Genomic DNA, 5112 nt, shown 5'->3' on the forward strand with positions numbered 1-5112 from the left:
TTAAGGACTGCACCCACAGCACCTGGAAGTTCCTAGGCTAGGGATTGAATCAGAGCTACAGCTGCTGGCCTACATTACAGCCACAGCAACATGGGATCTCCAACCTACCAAGTGAAGCCAGGGATCAAACCTACATTCTCATGGATCCTAGTCAGGTTCGTTAACCCCTGAGCCACAGAGGGAACTCCCTCAGCAAAGCACTTTTAAAGGCAAGGTGAGGGAGGGGTGTGGTTAGTTGTTGCAAAATTCTCCTGTTGGAATCCTTTGTTTTTGCAGCTGTCCACATAGGTCAGGTCACAAGGTTCCTTGTAAACCTCCAATAAGACATGTTATTTGCTGTTCTGCAACGTGTTATCTCTGTATCTTCAAAGTCAAAACCTTGAGAATAGGCAATCCTGTATATTTCAGGCTCTAGGCAACATTTTTTTTTTTACAAAAGGTGCAGAGCCAGCATGACTAAGCACAAAAAAAGGAACAGATGTAACATGGAGTCAGATTTGTTCTTAAACTCTGCACAAAGGAGCTGCTCAGGGTGGCTTAGCAAACCGGTAAAATGCAAACAAGAGATCAATAGCAAGAATGGCAAATAGGAGTCCAACCCACCATATCATTGTGACTTATCTGTGGAAGGTGCCTGTCCTTCGAATGGATATCTTGGATTTTCCACTGGCTCGTAGGTGTATTGTTCTGTGACCTCTGGGCATTTTGGAGGTGAAAACATTAGTACAAAGGTACTCAACTAGATATCCCTTGCAGTTTGACAGCAGTAGAAGTAGCTAAAATTTCTTTAGAGGGGCACTTCCATTTTAACAATAGCTGGTCTCATGGGAACTCCACTTTCCAGGTTTGAACAACTTGGCCCCTGGGGTCTATTTGAAGGGACTGCCCCTCCTGCTGTATTTTTAGTTGGAGCTGGCAGTGCCTTGTGGGCATAGTCCTGGATCACCTTCTCAATTGTCCTAGATTAATAGATTGTTATAGATTAATAATATATCTCAGGGTCTGGTTCGCTTCCTTATCTAGATTGTAACTAGTAAGAAAAGACCTCCCACAACCAGCGCCTCCAGCCCTGACTTCACCACTTGGTCGTGAGCGAAGTACATGTTCAGGACCGCCCCCCCCCGCCCCGCCCCAGTACACACCATGCAGCTGCTCCAAGCTGCGCAGCTTCCAGCAGCCTGGCATTGCAGGTCCGCTCCACTAACCCTTTTGAGGAGCCTGTTGACACTGACCTCATCTGGGCTAAAATGCTGAGTTCTAAGGAGGCTGGGTCCCTCGTGGGTGCCTCCTGTGGAACAGCACCATGAAGGTAGATGATGCTGCCTAGGAGAGCCTGGGTCTGCACCCACACCATGCCTACTCCATCCTGGATGTGTGTGACATCCAGGGCTCCGGACCCTTGCAGGTCTGGAGTGGCAGCTGGTCAAACAAGCAGCCCCACTGGCCAGGGCATCTTCAGAGCGAGCTAATGCCACATGGCAGCAGCAAGGGCATCTTCTGGACGGAGTACAGTAACTTCGTCAGGTATTTTCACTCCGTGGACATCTGTAAGGTGCACTCGGATTGCCAGGAGGCACAGGTACAGGGCTGTTTCCCCAGCTCAGCCAGTGGGCCGGTGGACGACGCAGCCCTCACAGCGCTGGAGCTTGAGTCCCTGGAGTTCGCCCTCTTCCAGGAAGGCAGCAGGTGCGCAGATTCAGTGGACAGCCACCTCCTAGACCTGTGCGTCCTGGTGTTCCGGGCATCCTTCAGCAGCGGCGGCCACCTGAGCCTGGGCTGCCTGCTGGCCCGCAGCAAGATCACCGTCAAGAAGTTAGTTGACTGTGACGTGACGCTGGAGCCCAGCAGGTACACCGTGGTGTGCCGTGTCTTCAACCACTGGGGCCCCATGCCTGACCCGCTGGCTGCACAGGCCTCCAGCCCCTCAGGAGGAGTTTTCCTGGGGCACCTTGGAGCCAACTGGCCACATGCTAGTGGTGTACAGCTTGAGGCTCGTCACAGTGGAGGCCCAGCTGGCCACACTGGCTGATGCCATCATCCTGCTCACAGAAAGCAGGGGTGAGTGGCACGAGGGTCATGAGGGCATGGCCTGCTGCCACCTGATGGCTGGCTGGGCAGGGTTCATCATGGTTGTGGAGAGCCGGCACCCCAAGTCTTACCTGCACGTGTGACTGCTCAAACAGCTACAACGTGGTGTCCCCCAGGGCAGCCTGCACACCCAGGACAGCGTACTCCATCACCCACCGTCTGGCCCACTGGAGGGCAGCCCAGGTCCTCCTCAGCAACAGAACGACCTCCAGGGGAAGCCACAGACCCCCACTCAAACCCGAGGTCACTGGCCTGCATGGTCCCCATTCACTGTGACTACCCTGCCCCCACCTGCCTGTCCCCATGCACACTTTACTGGTAAGACCCCAACACGGGGCGCTTGAACCAGAATCTCAGGGATTGCCAGGGGCGGGGGTGGTGTCCCCTGGGCCTTCCTCCCTGCCCCTCCCGCCTGTCCAGGGCCTCCCAGCCACCAAGCAGAACACCTCAAAATGGCCTCTAGTCCTAGGGGCTGTGTGCCAGCTCTTCTGACCAGCCCACCTGGTGGTCTGGCTCAGACTGACAGAGCCAAGGTGAGGCACCAAGATTTCTATTCCCAAAACCAAATCTAGGCCATTCAGAGGCCTGGACCCCAGGGTGAGAGCAGGGACCACCCCCTTTGTGGGGTATGAGGTCAGGAGCATTTTTCCCCAGGTTGCCCCCAGAACCCATCTTACCCCCAACCCCTCATGAGGAAAGCCGAGGTCCCTGGAGTCCCAGCAATGTGTCCCAGGAGGCAGGTGCCTGGCGACCTTGGGCTCAAGCAGGGGTGAGAGGGACACTACGCAATCCCCATGCCCTCCTGGGGATGGGCCGGTGGGTCAGGTGGGACCAGGCCAGCCCTGTGCTTGATGAGGTGGGTTGTCCTCAACACCACCTGCCCTCTGCTGGGAAGAAGAGTCCCAGACCCGCCCTGTCCAGGCACATGCAGGTGTGGCCCATCCCAGCCCCGCCCACCTCAGAAGCCCAGTGTTCTTCCTGTGGCTACTCAGCCCTGAGTTCTGTGCCTGCCTGAGGATGACCAAGGCCCCTGCCCGCAGGGCCCTGGGTTGGGGGGGGGGTGTTGAACCTGGAGACATTAGACACCCCCCCCGCCCCCCGCTTGGGCCTCCTTTATACTCCTTTTACTCTGAGCTGAGTATTTTTAACCCTGTATATACGGCAGCTCTTGTAAGACAGAGACTATTTTATCAATTGTCCCGTAGGATGTCTCCATGGGTGTTTGCAGACTCAGCCTCCGATAGACCAAATAAAAATATTTTCCTTTAAGGAAAAAAAAAAAAAAAAAGACACGCCCCCCCCCCACCATAGGTCATTTCAAGTGGGCCCAGCCTCAGACCACTCCTGGGGGCTACACAAACCCCCGAGTATCACAGTAGGAAGCAGGTTGGTCCAGGGCTTATGAGTCTCTTGGCAGAGCTTTGCCAAGGTTTTCTTTAAAGTATGGTTCATTTCCTCCATCTTCCCTGAGGGGTGGGCGTGCCAAGAAGTATGCGGGTGGTAGTCTATCCCTAGACCATAGTGAACCACTGTGTGATTCTGGCTCTGCCAGAGGGCACTTTATCACACTGGAGGGATATTGGAAGTCCAAAGCAAGGAATTATTTCTTTTTTCTTTTTTTTTTTTTTTTTTTTTGTCTTTTGTCTTTTTGTTGTTGTTGTTGCTATTTCTTGGGCCGCTCCCGCGGCATATGGAGGTTCCCAGGCTAGGGGTCAAATCGGAGCTGTAGCCACTGGCCTACGCCAGAGCCACAGCAACGTGGGATCCGAGCCGTGTCTGCAACCTACACCACAGCTCACGGCAACGCCGGATCGTTAACCCACTGAGCAAGGGCAGGGACCGAACCCGCAACCTCATGGTTCCTAGTCGGATTCGTTAACCACTGCGCCACGACGGGAACTCCTATTTCTTTTTTTAAACAAAGATATCCGGAGTTCCCATCGTGGCTCAGTGGAAATGAATCCGACTAGCATCCATGAGGATGCAGGTTCAACCCCTGACCTTGCTCTGTGGGTAAAGGATCTGGCGTTGCCGTGAGCTGTGGTGTAGGTCGCAGAAGTGGTTTGGATCTGGCATGGCTGTGGCTGTGGCTGTGGCGTAGGCTGTCAACTGCAGCTCTTGATTCGACCCCTAGCCTGGGAACCTTCATATGCCATGAGCGTGGCTCTAAAAAGACCGAAAATAAAATAAAATGATGTCTAGTTGATTCACAATATTGGGTTGGTTTCTTCTGTACATCAAAGTGATTCAGTTATACACATGTGTATGTTATTTTTCATATTCTTTCCGTTATGGTTTATCACAGGATATTAAATGTAGTTCCCTATGCTATTCAGTAACACTTTGTTGTTTATCCAGTCTATATGTAAGAGCTTGCATCTGCTAACCTCAAGCTCCCAGTCCATCCCTCCCCTACCTCTCTCCTCCTTGGCAACCACAAGTCTGTTCTCTGTGTCTGTGAGTCTGTTTGTTAGATAGGTTCATTTGTGCTTTATTTTATTTTACTTAAGATTTTTCTTTTTTCTATTATAGCTGATTTACAGTGTTCTGTCACTTTCTGCTGTATAGCAAAATGACCCAGACACACACACACACACACACACACACACACACACACACACACACACACACATTTTTTTCTCACATTATCCTCCATCATGTTCCATCACAAGTGGTTGGATAGAGTTCCCTGTGCAGTACAGCAGGACCTCATTGCTTATCCACTCCAAATGTAATAGTTTGCATCTACTAACCCCAAACTCCTAGTCCATCCCACTCCATCCTCCTCCCCCTTGGCAACCACAAGTCTGTTCTCCAAGTGCATGGGTTTTTTCCTTCTCTGTAGATAGGTTCCTTTGTGCCATATATTAGATTCCAGATATCATATAGTATTTGTATTTCTCTTTCTGCCTTCTCTTTGTATGAGTCTCTAGTTCCATCCATGTTGCTGCAAATAGCATTATTTTGTTCTTTCTTATGGCTGAGTAGTATTCCCTTGTGTATATATATACCTTATCTTCTTAA

The 5112-nt window shown here is 51.6% G+C and overlaps 1 pseudogene; it reads left to right on the plus strand.

Annotated features, from left to right (window-relative positions):
- The first annotated feature begins 1073 nt into the window (after positions 1-1073).
- LOC102164509 (calpain-15 pseudogene) lies at positions 1074-2477 on the plus strand (annotated as a pseudogene).
- Positions 2478-5112: the final 2635 nt, after the last annotated feature.

This window comes from Sus scrofa, chromosome 15, assembly GCF_054392235.1.
Source record: "Sus scrofa isolate SSC_HxYL_T2T_F1_AM1 chromosome 15, Sscrofa_HxYL_maternal_Yorkshire_Landrace_v2.0, whole genome shotgun sequence".
NCBI lineage: Eukaryota > Metazoa > Chordata > Mammalia > Artiodactyla > Suidae > Sus > Sus scrofa.